Genomic DNA, 22,838 nt, shown 5'->3' with positions numbered 1-22,838 from the left:
ACAATCATTTCACTTCCTCTGTGATGATTGGACCATCATACTTCTTTTCCTCTTACCCTATAAAAATAAATTGTGAAAGTGGATCAGAGTTGTAAATGAAGCCTGCCTTCCCAGGACAATGATGTCAGATGTCTTGTACTTCTACTCTCTCTCTCTCCCTGTGGGAATTAATCTGACCTGTGTCCTGGGGCATCATCAAAGAGATTTGGGTCAAGAAAAGAAATCAAGAGTTCAAAACTCAGGACTACGGCAGGTCATTTCTTCCCCCCATGTTGTTAGACACTTATGTGTATGACTTTATTCTCCTTTTGTCCTTGTCACTCTCAACAACAAAATCCTTGGAGCTCCCTGTCAGGACACACGGTCCCCAGTCTTTTTCTAAATCCCAAATCATACCATTCTTCTATACTATATGACTATTCATTTGATTAACCCATTGACAAGTTGGTGTTCATAGCTCTCTTAGAGCTTAAATCAGTAGTGAAATTATCATCCACCCCACTCCTAGTGACTCTTATCTGACAACTGTGAACATTAAATCTCAGTGCAGAGAAGGTATGTCTGAAAAAACTCAACTTACAAATGGAGATTGTACTGTAAGTGGGAAGTACACACTGGATTTATGAAACTCAGGAAAAAAATGTAAACTCTCTCATTATTAAGTTTTGTATAGACAGCACCCACATTGATAATATCTTGATTATAGTGGGTTAAAATATACTATTAAAATTAGTTTCACCTGTTTGTTTTCATTTTTTAAAATGTGGCTACTAAAAAATGTTACATTCCATAATATATAGTGCTTAATGTTACTATTGGACAGTGCTGGTGAAGCCATCAGTCTAAAGAAAAAGTCCGGAGAAAGTGATTAGGAAAAATTTTTCCCTAGAAAAGGAGTCTACAGTGGCCCACACTGCCAGATGCAGCAAAAAGTCTCATACACACACACACACATGCACACACACACACTGACAGAATGAAGCAAACCTCTTCCTAGCGTCCCACCACTTCTCACATGGTATGAGGTTGCACTCTTACTTAGTCCTAAGTGGACTTATCTCAAGAAAGAAGACAGAAGTCTAGGTAAATTATCAATTAGGAAGATCTAAAACCAGAGACTAAAGCTCAAGATAAGTGGTGAATTTCCTGTCGTGGCTTCTGTTATTAATTCAACATGTTAGGGAGACTTTTCCAAGGAGGGTTGTTTTAAAACTCACTTTTTCTTTACTATGTAAAAATAGACAGGCTATGTAAAGAATAATTACTCTAGCCAATCAATGAAAAGGAGATGATACAACACGAATACCCTTATTATAAGTCACTACTGGATTAGACAGTCAGGGAACAGCTGACATTGGGTTAATTTGGCCTTAATTAGGCTGATTCTGATTTCATGACTGTCATATTGATTGTACTTTGCTAGAAGCTATGAAACTTCCCAGCCCCCCTACTATTTAACCACCAAGGCCCACCAACCAGATCAGTCCTTGCTGACACATCCCCTGCCTCCATCCATTCTGACAAGACCTGGAGGATTTTGCCCAAATCCCACTCTGTCCCTGCGCTCTTCTACCTGCCCCAGGTCCAGGGAATCATTTTCTCCAAGGCTCAGGCTCTGCGTGTGCCCAGTTCTGGGGATGGCACTTCTCCCTTCAGTGAAGACAAGGATCAGAGTGCAGACCCTGTGAACTGCAGCAATTGGACAAAGACTGGGGTTTGCTGACAGAAAAGAACCTTTAGTGGGCACGGTTGCCAGGGTCCAAGAAACCGCAGTCATTCCTCCAGGAACTGTGATGCAGGACAGAGCAGGTATGTCTGTATGTGGTTTGGCTTGGGAATGCCTGTAGTGTGACATAGGTGACATTGGTAATGCATTTGCCAATGTTGTTCACTCATTTATTCATCATATGTCATGGAATGCTTTCTACATACATCCAGGCAACAGTCTCACGCTCTGGGGATCACAGGCAGTGTCAGAAGAATTTCTAAATTTCATTTCTAATATATAGGTACAGCACTGGTAATACACTAGGTGTTCCAAGCATTTTTCAAACATTAACTCCTTTAATACTCTCCATAAACCTACAAAATAGGTATGCTGACCATTATTGCCAACTGAGAGATGAAGAAACTGAGGCACCAATCAGGTAAATAACTCAGTCAATACAAATATCCTATAAGGGATTGAGATGGAATTTGGACGTGAGATGTTAGCTCCATAGTCTGTGATCTTAACCATGACATCTACTCTCTAAAGACTTCACATCATGAAAAAATTTGATCAGTTATCCATTTTCTTGGTGCATTGAGCAGCCACACTATTTTATCTGTCTGAAAAATAGAATACGTGCGTAGAAACTACTGTACATACACACTCAAATTACATCTACCTATGTCCCAAGTCCCTTAAAATTAATAAAGAGAACATTTCAGAATGTTTCTTGCCCAGGTTGGGAGGAGTCTGAGGAAATCTCAGTGTTGCTATAAGAAGCTGCGGACAGGCTGGGAGTGGGTCTCAGGGGAAAGGTGTCCTCGGGAGTCACGATTGAATGACAACATTGATGGGAGGGTTTCAGCATTGACTGAATTCAGGGTCTGGTGGTGTTTTAACCTGGCTCTTATCTTCTGGCTGTGGGTTTATGGTGATGCAGCACAGGGAGGGGGGATTGTTCACTGTGTTCTTGGGGAAACCAGACACATGAAAGAGAGGGAATGATGATTTCCTTAAACAATGGAATCGTGGTGGGAAAAATTTGTTCTGGAAGAGACAGTCGTGGGCCTGCTATAACCAGAAAGAGTTGCCTCTGCTTCAGCCAAAGCAGACAGCCCTTCCTCATGCACTCTTTTTATCTCAATGGGAGGAAGGAGGAGGAAATCATGTAATGCTCTTCTGGATGTGATATCTGTGATGGTGGAGACTGTGTTAGGAGTTTCTGAAAGGCTGCCCTGAGGCATTTCAGACCTTTGCAGTGACCAGAATGACAAGTGTAAGCACCACTGCCTATGTCTGGGAACAGTTACTGTGTCAAGGAGAAGGTTCCCTGGTGCAGAGACTCACAGGAAGAAGCGAGTTTGACCAGGGAAGGTCAGAAATGTGGCCAGTGTGGCTGGAGGGAGCCTGAGAAGAGAGAGGAGTGGAGAGAGGAGGGTGATCAGGCTGGATCCTGGAACATGGTAGACTGTTACTTTCTGTTCCTCTGTGACAACATTACTCCAAATCCTGCCACCTACAAAGTACAAATATTTAACATCTCATAATTTCTGTTAGCCAAGCATCAGGAATGGCTTAGCTGGGTGCCTCTGCCTCAAAGTCTCTGTGAAGAAGGGGCTGTGGTCTCATCAGGCCTCAAATGGGGGAGGATTCCCACCCAAGATTACTCACATGTGTTTTGTCAGGATCCATTTGGACTAAGAGTCTGAGCTCCTGTCTGTCTGTTGGCTGGACACTCCTTCAGTTCTCTCCTATGGAGCCTCTACATAGTGCAACTGAAAACATCAGCACTTGCTCTCCCAGTTCTGGTGATTTGATAGAGAGTGAGAGTGAGAGTAAGAGCGAGTGAGAGAGAGAGAGAGAGAGAGAGAGAGAGAGAGAGATGGAAAAAGCAGGAGGGAGGTAAGTAGGGAACCTAAGTAAGCCAGTAATCGGGAAGTGACAGAGGTTTTGTAATTAAAAGTTGGAAGTGACATCCCATCACCTTGGCTGTGTTCTGTTGTTCAGAAGCCAGATACTGACCACTTAGTGGTGACAGAAGGATGTGCAATCCAGGGGGCAGGGAGCAGTGGGAACATTGTGGAGGCTCCCACCACATAGGCCAACATGAGCCTCTTGGGACTGATTCTGAGTAAAACAGGGGACCGTGGAAGGGTTAATGCCAATGGATCACAATGTCTGAATTTCCTCTAATTTCAAACCCTTCAGGATGCAGACCTGAAAATGAGGCTCAGAGCGGCAGTGACTCACCAAAGATCACAAATCTGGGACTTAGAGAAGTTTTGACTGGTATTCTATGTGATGTCCTACTCCTTGTGCTTCCTCCATCTCTAAGTGTGTGCATTAGACACATGTGACACCAGCCCACAGGTGTTGTACTTATTATTACATATACACTTGATGAGGTCCCTAGGAAGCTGTTTTTAGCCCAATCCTCGTTGTGCGGCTTGGGAGACTGGGGAGATCTTGAGAGGCACAGCAGCTTTTCCAGGACACAAAACTGGTAGGAAAAAAGAGGTCTGACCTCAGCTCTGTCTCCTCAAAGCTGGGGCCTAGATCCACTCCCAAGGAGCTGTGGGAGGGTGGTGATGGGTATTTGTGTACAGTGATGGAGATTACATGGGCAAGGAGGGAGAGCAGTCAACGGCCTAGTGGGGGCTTTGGGTGGGTCTCATTGAAGGAAAGGGCTAAGTAATAGAACCTTGAAGAAGTGACCTCACTTCCTTGGTGACAGCACCCAACAGAACTTAGAACTCTGGTTACCAGGCACCAACATTGTAATCAGAGCCTCTTGTCCAGTTCATTTGAGTGGAGACACTCTACACAGCAGGAAGTTCTCGTGTTGTCCCGTGAGGTTCTGAGGCTCTGGCCTCCGGAAAGGCAAGGAAGAGAGCGAGTTAAGTGGCTTTATACATTGGCTCAGCCCTCACCGCGAATGTGTGTGGCCTTTTGGCAGGAGTAACCATGAGGTAACAGTGTAGTCCAGGGCAGACCACTCTAGGTCAGGCCAGAACTGTGATCCCAAAAGGACAGCCCCACACACCTTGACCCTCATTGTGTGTGTGTGTGTGTGTGGGAGGTGGATTTAGAGAAGGTGGGGATGAGGAGGACCCAGCCTGGGCAGGAGCAGGAATCTAGATGGTGGGAGTCGGGCAGTGTGTCATGTTCATACTCAAGATCTTGGCTGCAGGAAAGGAAGGTGAGTGTTGGGGACCAAGCTCTTCTATCCGCATGTGAATTCCAGGCCCTCAAGGTGTCTGCACATTGCTTCCCTGGTGGAGTCTGTGCAGATTCCCCTCTGTGCCTGATCTGTGGTGGGGTTTCCCACTGTGGCAAAGTCCAGTCATGTCCCTGATCCCTCCTGGCCTGACTGCTGGGCACTCTCACTGCAGAGCTGCACCCAGGAGATGGTCGAGGAGCTGGTGGATGCTTTCCAGTTTGCCATCTCCCTGGAGTGGACACAGGTGCACCAGTCCATCAATGACCAGGGCTGCTCTGAGGTGAGTGTGGGTGCAGAGGGGTCTTCACACCAAGGACCCTGAGATGATCAAGGCAGTAGTAGAATCCAGACTCAAATATGAGATTCCCCTGGGACCAGCTGCCACAGAATTTTCTCGCTACAGTGGCCCACAGTCCCACTCCCAAAGGAATCCGGACATCCACTCCTCCCTAAAAGCTACACAGGAGGGTAGAGAGACACGTCATACCTCCTGGTGGTTCACCATGATGTCACTGACTGTATGTTCCTCCTCCTCTGCCCCAGTGTGAGGATGAATCCACTGTGAATTTAAATGAGGCCTGCAGGATGCGTGGCCTCCAGGCAGGCATGATGGAGAAGCTGACAGAGTCCATTGCACCAGCTTTGCTGAGTAGGATCATCTCCAGCTTCACCACCTTCATGGTCAACTTCTCGGCCTCAGACACATCCCACCGGGTCCGGGACCAGCTGTTTACTAGGTGAGTAGCCACTCACCCCTCAGCACAGTGGTGACTCTGCCCACTGCCAGCTGTGTACCTTGGGCAAATCACCACATCTCTCTGAGACTCAGTTTGCTCTTCTGAAATGTTGGGGGGGAGGATAAATTTCATGGTGATCTTGTAGGGAGTAATGGGATCAGCCATGGCAGGTGCCTGCCTGGTGCTTGGATCTGCAGAGAGGGCTGTGGACATGCTGCTGTTGGCCCCCGGCAGCACGGAGCTGGGTTGGTCCCTCAGAGTTGGCCAGGGGCAGTCGATCCCCCGGTGCCTCACCCAGAGCATCCAAGGGCAGGCTCGGCACCAGTCCCACCCCACTCGCCACTGCCACGACCATCATCCTCCCTCGGGAGGCCTGGGAAGGACAGGGACCCGGGTGTGGGAGGCCGCCAGATCTCAGGTCTGGCACACCGTTTGCCAGGCTGATTCTCCTCTGACGGGGGCCCAGCACACGCCCCAGGAGACTTGGCAGCTGTCCCCAGGGCTATGTCCTCTGGAACTCGTCCCCTTGGAAGGGGCCTGGCCCAGGTGCCAGGTTCTGGTGGTTGGCAAGCCTCCTTGGGAGAAAGCAGGCAAGCCGAACCAGGCTTGCAGTGCCCTGGGTGTGACACTTGCGACCTCAGGCAGAGGGCCTCACACATGCTCTTCATGGCAGATTTCTCCCCAGAGCCGTGGCCTGGGCCCTAGGAAGGCCAGGCCTTCCTGACTCCAGGGAGGAGGCTGGGACCTGTCGCCAGAAGGGCTTGCTCAGTTTGGCCCTGGCTCCCTAGCCCTGTGGTGCCATCTGCCTGTCTCGGCACTTCTGACTCCACAGAGCCTTTCCTACACCTGGCCTGGCTGCAGTCGCAAAGTGCAGGCATGGGGTGAGGCCATGGCTTTGACTTTCCAGGAAGAAATGAGCCCCTGGATGAAGCAGCTGGCCCAGGCAGAGCCTTGAGCTTGAAGCCCAGTACGCCTGTGGCCATCAGGGGCAGAGCAACTCTTCCAAGGAAGGAAAGCGGCCTTCAAGATGAGTGGGGGTGGGGGAGGGGAGGGAGACAACAGCTGAAGCCAAGTCCAGAAGCTCGGCAATGGAACAGCTGCAGCAGGATGTTGCCAGAGGTCCGCCCCCACCGGTCCGAGCCTAGAGGGAGGGTGAGGCCTTCATTGAGGACCCCTGCAGCCAACCCTAGGCCCCTGCGCTCCTGCATGCACCCTTGACCTGTGCGGGGCTGTGGGGGGTTGAACCCAAGCCCACAGGGCTCCCGGAGCGGCCAGAGAAACAAGGGTCCATGGGGGATGTAGGCGAGGTGGGCAGGGCACGCCACCTTCCTCTCCTCAGGTCCCCGAGGGAGAGAGACAGAGAGAGGGAGAGAGAGAGATTCATGACCTCTGAGTCGCTGCCTCCACCACTGGCTGGTGCCAACACACACACCATCCCACTTGCACCCACCACCCCCACGCCCACCCCGGGGCCAGCCCCACCACAGAGAGGCCGGTTCCTGGTCACCTCCGTGCCTTCTCTTCCAGACCAGACCCCATTGCATTGGAAACTGTTCAGACAAGCCTTTACATGTCCCTCTGCATGACAATCATCTCCCTCCCTTCTCCCATCCCACAGGCCCACCCACGACAACCACCTTTGTCATTAGCTCAGGAGAGGATGCAAGATGAGAGTCTCTGCCATTGTGTGGAGAGACTCACTTTCCCGGGTTTCTCCCATGGACATATGTTCTTCAGCTGGGTCTGATTTGCGCCATTGAACCTGTCTTGTTAATGATTTGGCCAGCCATGAGAACCTGAAGGGAAATGACGGAGGGTCATTCTCTCTCTGCCCCCAACAACCTTTATCTAGGTCGGTCCCTCAGACCTGGCCAGGGGCAGCCCATCCCCCAGCGCCCTCTCCTGGGGCATCCAAGTGCAGGCTCAGCGCCCACCCCACCCCTCTCACCACTGCCAAGACCATCATCCTCCCTTGGGATTCCTGGGGAGGACAGGGACCTGGGTGTGGGAGGCCGCCTGATCTCTGGTCTGGCACACTGCTTGTCGGGCTGCTTCCTACTCTGATGGGGCCCAGCACATGCCCCAGGAGACTTGGCAGACGTCCCCAGGGCTATGTCCTCCATAACTTGTCCCCTCGGAAGGGGCCTGGCCCATGTGCCAGGTTTGGCTTTTTGGCCAGACTCCTTTTGATAAAGCTGGCAAGCAGAGCCAGGCTTGCAGTTGCCCTTGGCGTGACACCTACGACCTCAGTCAGGCAGAGGGCCTCACGGGTGTCCTTCATCGTGGATTTCTCCCTAGAACCATGGCCTGGGCCCTAGGAAGGCCAGGCTTTCCCGACGCCAGAGAGGAGGCTGGGAACTGACCCAAGAAGGGCATGCCCAGTGTGATATAGGCTCCCAAATGCCTACGGGCTGCTGGCGCTGCACTTCCTGCTTTGCCATATGCCTGTCTCGGCCCTTTTGTCTCCACAGAGCCTTTCCTCCACCTGGCTGCAGTCGCCAAGTCTAGGCATGAGGTGAGGGCATGGCTTTGTCTTTCCAGAAAGAAATGAGCCCCAGGGCAAAGCAACTGGCCTAGGAAGAACCTTGAGCTCGAACCCCAGTCTGACTGTGGCCACCCTGGGCAGACCCACCCTTCCAAGGAAGTGATGCGGCCTGCGATCTGTGAGGAAATGTGGGAGGTGAGGGAGACAGCAGCTGAAGCCAAGTCAAGAAGGGTGGGGTTCCTTCAGCTTCAGCTGGTAGTCACCGAGGGATGCCCCAGCCAGTCAGAACCTGGCGGGAGGATGGGGCCTTCACTGAGGACCCCTGAGGCCAGCCCTAGTCCCGGGTGGCCGAGCATGCACCCTTGGCCTGAGGGGAATGAACCCAATCCCACATGGTTCCGAGATGCCAGAGAAAGAAGGGACCATGGGATAGGTAGGCGAGGTGGGTAGGGTGCCCCACCTTCCTCTCCTCAGGTCTCCAAGGGAGAAAAGAGAGAGAGAGACAGAGAGAGAGTGAGAGAGAGAGAAAGAGAGATCCCTGACCTCTGAATCGCTGCCTCCACCGTTGGTACCAACTCACACGCCATCCCACTTCCACCTACCACCCCCACGCCTGCCCTGGGGCCAGCCCAACCACAGACAAGCGGGTTGCTGGTCACCTCCGTGCTGTCCCTTCTGGACCTGACCCCGGTGCAGGGGAAACGGTTCCGATAAGACATTACATGTCCCTCTGCATGACAATTGTCTTCTTCCAGTCTTGACTTCCACATGCCCACCCCCAACATCCTCCTTTCTCATAAGCTCAGGAGAGGATGCAAGATGAGAATCTCTGCCTTTGTGTGCAGAGACTCATTTTCCCGGATTTCTGCCATGCACTCATATTCTTCAGTTCGGTATGATTTTCTCTTGTGAACCTGTCTTGTTAACGGTTTGGCAAGCCATAAGAAACTTAAGGGAAAGGGCGGAGTGGGATTCTCTCTCTGGCCCCGACTGCCTCGAGCTGGGTCAGTCCCTCAGACCTCTCCAGGGGCAGCCCATCCCCAGGCGCCCTCTCCCGGGACATCCCGGGGCAGGCTAGCTGGCAGCCCCTCCCCACTCGCCACTGCCACGACCATCGTCCTCCCTCATGAGGCCTGCGCAGGACAGGGACCTGGGTGTGGGAGGCCTCCTGATCTCACATCTGGCACACCCGTTGCCAGGCTGCTTACTCCTCTGACGAGGCCCAGCACACGCCCCAGGAGACTTGGCAGCTGTCCCCAGGGTTATGTCGTCTTGACCTTGTTCCCTCTGGAAGTGGCCTGGCCCAGGTAGGATGTTTGGCTGGTTGTCCACCCTCCTTTGGAGAAAGCAGGTGAGCCGATCCAGCCATCCTGTCGCCCTCTGCCTGGCACCTCTGCACTCAAACAGAAGGCGTCACGCGTGCCCTTCATCATGCTTTTCTCCCTAGAGCCATTTCCTGGGGTACTCTTAGTGTTATGTTAGTGTTATGTTTGGTTTCCGGTTACTGTCAGTGTTAGGGTTTGGTTTAGTTTTCGGGTTTGTGTTAGGTTTATATTTAGGTATATGTTTCTGGTTAGGGTTAGGTTTATGGTTCTAGTTAGGGATAGGGTTATGATTTGCGTTAATGTTATGTTTGAGTTTAGGTTAGGGTTAGGGTTGAGGTTAGTGTTATGGTTGATTGCCAGGTTTGGGTTAGACTTCAGGTTAGGGTTAGGGTTCAGTTAGCATAGGGTTATCATCTGGTTAGTGTAAGTGTTAAGGTTTCTGTTACTATTGGGGTTACGGTTATGGTTAGCATTAGGGTTATGGTTCTGGTTAGTGTTAGAGTTTGGGTTTGGTACAGATTTGTTTTACGTGTAGGGTTAGTTTTAGAGTTTAGGGTTAGGCTTAGGGTTAGGGTCAGTGGTCAGGTTCACTTTAGCGTTGGAGTTAGTGTTAGGGTTCGAGTTAGATTTAGGGTTATGGTTAGGTGTAGTGTTAGTGTTAGTTTTTGGGTTAATGTCAGAGTCAGGGCTTGGTTTTGATATCAGTTTAGGCTTAGGGTTGTGGTTGGGTTAGGCTTCGGGTTAGTGTTAGGATTCGGGTTCGGGTTCGGGTTCTTGTTAGGGTTAGGATTCAGGTTAGCATTCGGGTTAGTGTTAGGATTTGGGTTATGCTGAGGTTAGGGTTAGTATTCGGATTAGGGTTATTATTAGGTTTCGGGTTCGAAAAATGCTGAGCTTTAGCTTTAGTTTTCTTGTTAGGGTTAGGGCTAGGGTTTGGGTTAGGGTTAGGTTTAAGTTTTGGTTTCCGATTAGGGTTATGGTTAGCGTTAGGGTTCGATTTAGATCTATGATTGGGGTTAAGGTTAGGGTTAGCGTTGGGTTTGGATTAGGGTTTGGGTTAACATTAGGGTTAGAAATACGTTTAAAGTTCAGGTTATGGTTAGGCTTAGCAATAGGGTTCAGGTTAGGGTAATGTTTAGTTTTAGTGTTAGGACTAGTGTTCTAGTCAGGGTTAGGCTTAGGGTTCAGTTTCATGTTCTGGTTAGGGTTAGGGTTAGAGTCAGGCTAAGATTAGGTTTAGGGTTATGGTTACAGTTCAGGCTAGGATTGCTCATATGGTTAGGGTTAATTTTCATGTTAAGTTTAGGGTTAGGTTTAAGGTCAGGGTTGTTTTTGGGTTAGGGTTATGGCTAGGGTTCGAGTTCATTTTCTGGTTAGGGTTAGGGTTATGTTTTGCTTTGTTGGGACGGTTAGGATTAGGGTTACTGTTAGGGTTATGTTAAGGTTTAGGGTGAGGTTAGTGTTTGGATTAGGATTAGAGTTAAGGTTTGGGTTCTCGATGGTGTTAGTGTTAGGGTCGGATTAGGCTTTGTGTTTGTGATAGATTTAGAGTTAGGGTTAAGGTTCGGGTTAGAGTCTGGGTTAAGTTTGTGTTTCCAGTTGTTGTTAGAGTTCGGGTTAGCTTTAAACTTAGGGTTAGGGCTGGGGTTCGGGTTAGTTTTGGATAAGGGATAGGGCTGGGTTCCGGTTGGGTTTGGGTTCGAGTTAGGGTTAGGGTTAGGTTTAGGATTCAGATTCGGGTTATGGTTAGGGTTATTTTTCGTGTTAGACTTAATGTTATGGTTAGGGTTAGGGTTTGGGTTAGGGTTATTGTTAGGGTTAGGGTTAGGTTTTGGCTTAGAGTTCAAGTTAGGGTTATGTTTTGGTTTGGGTTAAGGTTGGGGTTAGCGTTAGTTTTATTGTTAGGGTTAGTGTTTGGTTTAGGGTTATGGTTGGTGTTTGTTGTCAGTATCAGGTTAGGTTTATTATTAGGGTTCGTGTTAGTGTTTGAGTTAGGGTTTGGATTTGGGTTCGGGTTAGGGTTAGTGTTCACCTTAGGGATAGGGTTAGTTTTAGGGGTAGGGTTGGGTTCTGGTTCGGTTTAGGTCTAGGGTTCTGTTTAGGGTTAGGGTTCCGATTCGTGTTCATGTTAGGGTTAGGATTAAGGTTATTGTTAGGTTTAGCCTTAGCTTTATTTTGAAGTTTGCCTTCGGATTAGGGTAAGGTTTAGGTTTCGGGTCAGGATAAGATTAGGTTTATGTTTAGTGTCGGATTAGGTTTCGGGTTAGGGTTAAATTTGGGGCCCGTTTTAGGGTTTGGGTTAGGGTTCGGCTTATGCTTAGGGCTAGGTTTAAGGTTAGGGTTGGGTTGGGTTTGGTTTACTGTTAGTGTTCATGTTAGGGTTAAGGTTATGTTTAGTCTTAGAGTTAGTGTTCAGATTAGGGTTAGGGTTAGGGTTAATGTTGGGGTAGGGTTAGTGTTAGGCTTAGGGCTAGGGCTGGGTTATGTTTAGGGCTAGGGCTAGGATTAATGTTATGGTTATTCTTAGAGTTAGATGAAGTGGTTTGTGTTTCAGTTAAGGTTAGGTTTAGCAGTAGGAATATGATTAGGAATAGGGCTAGTGTTTGTGTTAGGACTGGTTTACGGCTACAACAAGGGCTAGAGATAGGGTTAGGGTTGGATTACATGTAGGGTTACGGTGAGAGTTAGGAGTAGGTGTAGTGATAGTGTTAGTGTTGTGACAAGAGTGATCATTAGGGCTGGGCTTAGGGCTAACTTTAGTTATTACATTTAGGGTTAGGATTCTCTTTAGGTTTATAACTAGATTCATTTTTATGGTTTGGGACGGGGCGTGTTTTGAGGTTAGGGCTAGGGGTATGATTAATGTTAGGTCTGACGTTAGTGTTGTGTGTGCCTTAGGGCAGGGACAATGGAAAGTGTAGGAACAGGCGTAGGGTTTGGGTTTGAGTGAAGACTAGGGTTACAGTTAAGGTTATGCTAGTGTTAGGGTTACTGTTAGGGCTAGGGCTAGGACTAGGTTTTAAGTCAGGTTTAGAGTTGGCTTAGGGTTACAGCTACAGTGAGTGTGCATATGATTTGGGTTAGGGCTAGGGGGAGTATTAGTGCTTGGGGTAGTTTTAAGGTTAGAGCTAAAGTTGGGTTAGGATTCATGATACAAACCCCAACCCCAGCCCTAAAACTAACGTTAACATTAATCCGAACGTGAAGCCTAATTCTCACTATAGCCCTAACCCTAACCCTAACCATAGCCCTAGACATAACCTTATAACTAACCCTAACCCTAAATCTAAACCTACAGTTACCCCTACACTAAACCTACGTTTACCACTAACCCAATACCTGACCCTTACTGCAACACAACTCCAACCCAAACAGCAACAATAACAATAACAATAATTCAAGAATTAGCACTAAGCCTAAGCCTAGCCCTATCCCTAACATTAACCATAGTTCTAGACTTAACTCTAACCCTGACACTAGCCCTAACCCTAACCCAACCCTAACTGTAACCCTAACCGTAGATCTAGCCCTAACCCATCCTACAGCTGAAACTAATCCTAGCCCTAGCCCTAGCCCTAAAACCCAGACCTTACACTAACCATAACCCTAACTCTATGTCTAAACCCAGCCCTTGCCCAAACCTTAACCCTAACCCTAATACTATGCTAACTCTAGTACACTAACTCTAAACACTAAGGCTAACACTAAACTTAAATTTAATCCTAACAATAACCCTAAGACTAATACAACCCTAGCTCTAACCCTAACCCTAACCCTCACTGTAACTTTAACCCAAAACTTATCCTTATCCCTAATCTTAAATCCAAGCCTAACGCAACCTTAACTCCAACCCTACCCCTCCTTCTCTCTATAAAACTAGCTCTAACCATAACCAAAACCTCACCCTAACCCTATCCTTAAACCTGGGAACAGGTTTGTATAGGACAGGGAATTCAGAGTAGAGCTGAGCCAAATCATGTCTAGCACCCATTCCTGGAAATAAATTCATACCCCATCTCTCTTCCTTTCAGCTAGTAAGGATCACATAATACCTAAAAAACATTTGGCACAGATTGCTGTTTGAAATCCTAAACCAAACCAGTACACAAACCCTAATCCGAACCCTAAGCCTAACCTTAACCCTAACCATAACTGGAACCCAAACCCTAATCCTAACCCTAAACCGAATGCAACCTTAACCCCAACCCTACCCCTCATTCTCTCCATAAACTAACTCTAACCCTACTCAAACCCTAACCCTAACCCTAATCAAATCCGAAGCCTAAGCCTAACCCTACCCCTAACACTAATCATATGCAGAACCCTAATGCTAGCACAAACACTAATATTAAGCATAACACTAAGACTAGACATCACCCATCCCTAACATTACCCCAACTTTAACCCTAAACCTAACCCTAACTGTGACCTTATCCCTACCCATACTCTTAAACCAAACACTTAGCCTACCCCTACCCATAACCCTAACCATAATCCTACACTAATGTTACCCATAGCCTTAAAATAACGCTTAACCTAGACCTAATGCTAGCCCTAACCCTAAACCTGGCTCTAGCCCAAGCCCTATCACTAACCTTAACCCTAAACCTAACACAAACTCTAGCCCTACCCTAGCCCAAACCCTAATCCTAGCCCTAAGCCAACATTTACCACTACCCCAGACACTAGTCATAGCCCTAAATCTAACCCTAACACTAACACTTAGTCTAACCCAACCATAACTCTAACCCTAATCCTGAACAGACTCCTAACACAAACTCTTGCCGTAACCCTAAGCCTATTCCTAACCCTAAGCCAAACCTAAACACTAAACATAATGGTAACCTGAAGACTAAACTTACTCTTAAACCTAACCCTAACCCTAATATCAGCCCTAAGCCTAACCCAATTGCTAAGTCTAACACTAGGCTTAACCAAAATGCTAGCACTACACATAACACTAACCCTAAAGCTAGCACTAACCATAAACCTAACCCTAGCACTAGACTTAACCCTACACCTAACCATAGCACTGCACACAAGCCCTAACCCTAACACAAATCCAAGCCCCAGACCTGACCCTAAACTTAGCCCCAGACATGACCATATCCCTAATCCTAACCCTAGCTCTAGGTCAAATTCTAAACCTACCATAACTATAGACCTAGGTTTACCCCTAATGATAATCCTAGCCCTTTCCATAGCCCTGGCCCTAACGCTAACTCTAACAATATCACTATCCCTAAACTTAGTACTAACACTAAGGCTAACCTTAACCATAACCCTAAACCCAACAGTAACCCTAGTCCTAACCCTAACACTAAGCCTAGACATAAGACAAGCCTTAACCCTAACCCTAGTCCTAAAGCAAACAGTAAGCTTAGCTATAACTCTATTGCAGCACTAACCTTAACCGTAGATCTAAAACTACCCTAACACAAACCCTTATACTAACCCACCCTAACCGAGTCCTAAACCTATCCATAAATCTAGGCCTATTATCAGCCCTAACCTTAACCCTTGCCCTCAACGGAACTCTAACCCTAATGCTAACTCTAACACTAAACCTACCCCTAACTCTCACCATAACCCTAACCCTAACCCTGACCCTAACCCTAAGCCAAACACCTACCCCTACTACTACCCCACCCCTAAACTTAACCCAACACTAACCCTAACCCTACCCCTAACCAAACCTAACTCTAACCCTAACCCTAACCTGAACCTTAATTCTCACGCTAGCTCTAGGCTTAACTTTATCTTTTACCCTAACCCTAATGCAACACTAACCCTAACACTACCCATACACCAACACCTCCCCTAAACCTAAACCTAGCCAAACACCTCCCCCTACCCCTAACAATATCCGTAACACCAAGCATAACGCAACCCTAATGCTAACTCTAACACTAATCTTAGCCCAAGTTCTAATCCTACCCCTAGCCTTAGATCTAACACTAACCATAACAGTAGTCATAACTCTAAATCTAGTCCTGTCCCTAACCCTATCCTTAACCATTACACGAACACTAACCCTAACCCAAAACCTAACCATAACCATAACCCTAATCCAGCCCCACCCCTATCCTTACGCCTACCTCTAATCTTAAAACTTATGCTAACTGTAACTGTACCTTTTATGTAACCATAACACTAACCCTACCGCTGTGACTAACCCAAAACAAATGCCTAGCTCTAAACCTAACCATAGCCATAAACCTAAAACTAACACTAAACCTAGCCCTAACCCTCGCCGTAGCCATAAACCTAACCCTAGCACTAACCCTAACCCTAACCCTTACCCTAAACCTAAATCTAATTCTAACCATAAAGCTAACTCTAACGTTGACCCAAGTCTTAAACTAAACCTAGCCCTAAACCCAGCCCCAACCCTAACCCTAATCCTTGTCCTCACCTGACCCCTAACACTGTCCCTTGCCTTAACATTAACACTAATGTTATGCATAATCCTAAAATGAGCCCCAGCCCTAGACCTAACCTTAACTGTAACCCTAACCCTAAAACTGGGCCTAAAACTTAGCCCAACGCCGAACACTAACACTAACGCAGCCCTATGCCTAGTCCTAAATCTGACACTAAACCTAACACTAAAACTGAACCTAACCCTAGTCTAAGCCCCAGACCAAGCCTTAGTCATAAACTTAAACCTAGACCTAACTCTAGCCCTGGCCCTAATGTGAATCTTAATACAATTGCCACAGCTAACCGTATCACTACGCTTAACCTTAACTGTAAACCTACCCCTATACCTAAAACACTCTTTACCCAGACCCTAAGACTTAAGGTAACACGAACCCTAACACTAACCCAACCCTAAACCCAAACCTAACCGTAACCCTAACCCTAACCTTAAGCCTAACAATAACCCAATCCCTAATTATAACACTAAAACTAATCTTAAGCATAATCATAACCCTAAACTTACCCCTACACCTAACCCTAACCCTATGCCTAACTGTAACCATAACTCGAAATCTTAGCTAACCAATACTCCTAAGTCTAACCCTAACCCTAACTCTAACGCTAACCCTAACACTAACCCTACACCTACCCCTAATACTACCCTGAACCTTAACATTAACTCTTTAACCCAACCACAAAACTAACCCCAACACTAATCCTAGCATTAAGCCTAACACAAACCCTTGCCCTAAACCTAGCACTAACCCTAACCCTAGCCCTAACTGGAAAACCAGCCCTAGACCCAGCCTTAACCCTAACCCTAAACCTAAGACAAACCCAAACCCTAACCCTAATTGTACCCCAGACCTACCCCTAACCATAAACCTACCCTTAACCCTAACCGTGGCTCTAGAACCTAATGCCAACTCTAACACTAGCCGTAAACCTAAATCTAACCCTAACTCTAAAACTAACCCTAACCCAATTCCTACAACAACCACTGCCCTTAACACGAACACTAACCCTAAACCTATCCCTACACCTACTCCTCCCCTAACCAATAACCTTAATCAAAACCCTAGCCCCTCCATAACCATAGGCCAAACTCGAATGCAACCCTAACCCCAACCCTACCACTAAACATGAAACTAACCCTAACCGTAACCCAAACTTAACCCCAACTCCATCCCTAATAATAACACTATTCCTAACACTAGCCATAATCCTAACCTTCGGCCCAGCTCTAATCCTAAACCTAGCCCTAGCCCTAAACTTACCCCTAACCCTAACGCTAACGTTAACCCTAACACTATCCCTACACGTACCGCTCTGCTAAACCTAACCTTAAGCCAAGCCTAACACTAACCTTAACCCCAGTCCTGGCACTAACACAAACCCTAACCCTAAGGCTAACTCTATCCCTACACCTACACCTCCCCAAATCCTAATCCAAACCCTACCCCAACCCTAAGCTTAAACCTAACCCTAACGCAAACTTAACCCCAAACATAACACTAACGTTAACCATAAAACTAACATTAACTCTGTACCAAACCTAACCTTAACCATAAACCTTATCCTAACACTAATCCAAGTCCTGCACCTACACGTACTATTAACTCTAAACCTAACCATAATACAAACCGATCCCTAACCCCACCCCTATCCCTACCCCAAAACCTAATGTGAACTCTAACCCAGCTCTACCCCTAACGTTACCCCTAACGTTAACCCTAACCGATTCATACCCCAACGTTAATCCTAACCATAGCCCTAAACATAAAACCAACAACAGCCCTAGCCCTAAACCTGACCTAGCACTAAGCCTAGCCCTAAACCTAACACTAAACCTAACACTAACCATAGTCCTACCCTAACCATTGCACTAACACTCCATCGCCACCCTGAGTCCTAACTCTCACCCTAATCCAACCGCAACCCAACCTCTACCCTAAACCTAACCCTAACCCTAGCACTATCGCTCACAGTAACCATAACCCTAGCCGTAACCCTAAACCTAACACTAACCCCATCTGTAAGGTTAACGTTAACCATTGACCTAGACCTAACACTAACCCAGCCCTACACAGGAAATTAACCATAGTCCTAGTCCTAACCATAAACCCAGGTCTAGCCCTAGCCCTAAATCTAAACCTATCCTTAACCCTAGCCATGGCCCTGACCTTAACCCTAACATTAACACTATCCATAACCTTAGCACAAACACTAATGCTAACCCTGAACCTAACCAAACAGTAAAAAGCCATCCCCATTCCCCATTATAAACCCAACCACATACCCCTAACACTAACCCCACCCTTAACCCTAAACCTAGCCCTAGCCATGACCCTGCACTACACCTAACCCTAAAGCAAATCCTTACCCTATCATAACTCCTAATCTTACCTTAATTCTAGCCCTAGTCCTACCCTCACGCTAGTGCTAGACTAACACTAACCCTAACACTAACCCTAACTCTAGCCCTAGCCCTACCTTTAAGCCTAACACTAGTCCTAACCCTAACACAAACCCAGACACTACCCTATGCCAAACTCTAATCTTACACCTGACTCTAACCCTAACCATATCCCTAACCCTAACCCTCAATGCTAGCCCTAACCCAACACAAATCCTAGTCCTAGATGTGACATTAAACTTAGCCCTAGCCCTAGCCATAACTCGAACCCTAACACTAACCCTACCTCTAACCCTAACCCTAACTATAATCATAAATCTAGACCTAGTCCTAGCACTAACACTAACCCTAACCGTGTCCATAACCCTGGCTCTAACCGTAACCCTAACACTAGCCCTATCACTAACCCTAATCCTAAAACTACCCCTAAACCTAATCCTAAATCATCTCTAACCCCAACATTTCCCATTCCCCTAAGCCTAACATTAACTCTAACTCTAACTCAGCCCTAGGCTAACCTTGACCCTAACACTTACCTTAGTCTAAACCAAAGCCCTAACCTTAGTTTGATCACTAACACTAACTGTAACTCTGGCCCTAACCAAAACAGAGCCCCAGCAATTGCCCTAGCCCTGTCCCTAAACTAAACTTACCTCTAACAATAACTCTACCACTAAAAGTAAACCTAACCATAGCTCTAGGACTAACCCTAAACCTAAAACTTATCCTAACTCTAACTCTAGCTCTAGGCCTAACCCCAACCCTAGCCTAGAGGTGACCCTAATGTTAACACTAACCATCACCCAACACTAATCATAACCCAACGCTAACTCTAACCCTAATGTTAACTCTACCCTAATCCTAGCCCTAACCCTAATGCCAACACTAGCCCAAGTCCAAACCCTAACCCTAACCCTAGTCCTAATCCTAATCCTAAAAATGATACTAGTCCTAAACCTGACACTAACCCTAAGTCTATATATAACCCATACCTTAACTCTAAATATAACCCTAACCTACCACTAACCCTAAAATTGCCCCTACCCATAATGCTAAACATAACCCTAATCCTAGCCCTACTCTTACCCCTACTCCTAATGCTAGGCCCAACCCTAGCCATCAGCATAATCCTAACCCTAAGCCTAACTCTAGCCCTAACGCTAACTCTCATGCTAACACCAGCCCTAACACTCATCGTAACGTTAACCCGAACCCAAACCTCACCCTACCCCTAAGCCTACCACTCCCTTAACTCTAACCCTAACCCAATTCCTACCACTATACTATCTCTAATCCTAACCTAACCCTTGCCCTACACCTACCCCTAACCCAACCCTTAACTGAAAACCTAAACAATCCCTAACCATAACCATAATATTAATCCTAACCCTAGCCTTTATCCTAAGCATAGCCCTAGCCCTAACACTATCCCTAACTTAGTCGTAACCTTAATGATAGCCCTAGCTCTAGCTCTAGTCCTAACCCTAGCCCAAAACTAACCGTAACCCTACTGTAATCCGAACCCTAGCCCTAACCCTAACCCTAAACCGAAGACCAGCCCTAGCCCTAATCCTAACTGTAGCACTAACTCCAGACCTAACACTAACTGTAGCTATAAACTTAACCCGAACCCTAAGCTTAAACCTAAGGCTAATCCAAAGCTTAAACCTAGTCCTAACCCTAACCCTTCTCCTAATAGTAACCCTAACGCTAGACCTCCCCCTAAATCTAGCACTAAATCTAAACCTAACACAACCATAACCTTAACCATAACCATAGATCGAACCCTAACCCTAGCCCTAACTCTAACCCTAACCTAAACCCAGCTGTAACTCTAACCCTTCCTCTAAACGTAAACCTAAACGTAGCTCTAGAACTAACCCCAAACCTAACCCTGACCCTAAACCTAGCCATACACCTAGGGCTAAGCCAAACCCTAGACAGAGACCTGAGCTTAACCCGAGACCTACCTCTAACCATAACCGTAACTGTAACCATAAAACTAACCATAACCCTAGCCATAGGCTTAACTTCTACCCTAGCCATAGACCCGACCCTAACCACAACCCTAACCCTAACTCTAACCCAACAGTAGCCATAACCCTAATGCTAACCATGACCTAATCATAGCCCTAGCCCTAACCCCAACACAAGCCCTAGTCCTAACCCTAACCATAACCACGGATATAAATCTAACTCTAAACCTAAGCCTAACCCTAAACATAGCCTTAACCCTAACCCTAAGCCTAGCCCTAACCCACACTGTAACCATAACAGTAACCCTAGACCTAGCCCTAGAACTAACACTAACCCTAGCCTTATCCCTAGACCTAGTGCTAACCTTAACAATACCCTTAACCCTATGCTTAAAACTAGCCTTAACACTAATGCTAACCCTAACCCTAAGCCTAACTCTAGCCCTAACCATAGCCCTAAACCAAGCTCTAGCCTTAACCTTAATGCTAACACTAACAGTAGCCCTAACCCAAACCCTAACCCTACCACAACCATAACCCTAACTCTAACCCAACTCTAAACTTACCCCTAATTCTACCACTACTCCTACCCGTCACCTTAATGCTTACCCTATTTTTTTCCCCCAAAGCCACAGTAGATAGTTGTATGTTATAGCTGCACATCCTTCTAGTTGCTGTATGTGGGACGCGGCCTCAGCATGGCCGGAAATGCGGTGTGGGTGTGCACCTGGGATACAAAGCTGGGTCGCCATCATCGTATCCCACGCACTTAGCCGCTAAGCCATGGGGCCGGCCCCACGCTTACCCTAAATATAAACCTAACCTTACACATAACCCTAAAGTTAACCCTGACCCTACCCATAACCCAAACTCTAATGCACACAACATTAACCCTAACACTAACCCTAATCCTAGCCATAGCCATAAGCCTAAAGCCAGCCGCAGCCTTAGCCCTAACCAGCATCCTATCACTAAACCTAGCCCTAACACTAACCATAGCCATAAACCTAACTGAAATCTAACCCTAAACCTAACATTAACTCCAACCCTAGACTTAAACCCAAGCCTTTCCCAAAACCTAATCCTAATGCTAACCATACACCTGACCATCATCCAAACACTAAACCTACCCCAAGCATAACCCTAACCCTAACCCTAGCCCTAGCCCTAAGCCTAGCCCTAAGACTAACCAGAACTCTGTTCTTAACCCAACCCCAAGCCCTAAGAGTAACCCTATCCCCAACCCCAACCAAAACCGCTACCCACATCCCAATCCTAAGCCTAAACCTAGGCCTATGCCAAATCCTAACCTTAAGTGTAACGTTAACCTTAACACTTTTCCTAGACCTAATTCTAACCCAGACCTAAACCAGACCCTTACACTAGCCCTAACACTAACCCTAACCACAGACCTATTCTTAGCCCTAAGTCTAACCCCAGTCCTAACCCGAGCCCTGGCCCTAACCCTAACCTTATCCCTAACCGTAGCCACAACACTAATGCTAATCCTAACCCTAACCATGACCCTAAACCGATGTCTCCCATTCCCAACCAATAGCCCAACCATTAACCATAAATCTAACAGTACCCCTGCCACTAAGTCTAACACAAACCATGACCCTAAACCGAACCATGATCCTAGCCATAGCCTTAACCATAACGCCAGACCTAGACCTAACTCTAACCCTAACCCTAGCCCTAACCTGTACCATGGCACTAACCCTAATGCTCAATCTAGCCCTAGCCATAACACTAACAGTAAACCGAACTGTAGCCCAAAACCAACACTTACCTCTATGTGTAACCCTAATCCTAAACGGAGTATTAATCGTACTGCTAACCCAAATCCTATCCATAAACCTAACCCTAACCTTAGCCCTAGCGCTATCACTAACATAACCTTAAAGCTAACACTAATCTTAACCCTAATCTGTAACCTAACCCTAACCATAGCACAGACTTAATCCTAATCCTGACTTTAACCCTCACTCTAACCCTAAAACTGACCCTAAGCCATAAGCCTAACCCTAAACCTCACCGAACCAGAATCCAAACATGAACACAAACCCTTACCTGAACACAAACCTGAATCTGAACACTAACAAGAACCCTAACCTTGACACCAACACGAGGACTAACCCTAAACATAAACTTAACCTAACCATAGCCCTCAACCTAACTCTAACCCTAGCCCTAATGCTAGCCCTAGCCCTAGACCTAGACCAAGCCCTAATCATAACTGTAAACTTAAGGCTAACCCATGCCAGAACACTATGCCTAGACTTAGCTCTAGACCTAACACTAGCCCGAGACTAGCCCTAACTCTAAGTCTAGAGCTAACAGTAGCCCTAGCCCTAAACCTAGCACTAAACCTAATCCTAATCCTAGACCTGGACATAACCCCAGCCATAAGACTTACCCTAACCCTAACACTAATCCTAACCATAACAATAAACTAAGCCATAAGCCTAGCCCTAGCAGTAACTCTAACTCTAACCCTCACCCTCAGCCTAACACTAGCCCTAACCCTAGCCTTAAACATAAC

Source organism: Diceros bicornis (genome assembly GCF_020826845.1).
Source record: "Diceros bicornis minor isolate mBicDic1 chromosome 30 unlocalized genomic scaffold, mDicBic1.mat.cur SUPER_30_unloc_4, whole genome shotgun sequence".
NCBI classification, from domain to species: domain Eukaryota; kingdom Metazoa; phylum Chordata; class Mammalia; order Perissodactyla; family Rhinocerotidae; genus Diceros; species Diceros bicornis.
The sequence above is the reverse complement of the archived record's forward strand: the minus strand, read 5'-3'. Positions refer to the sequence as shown.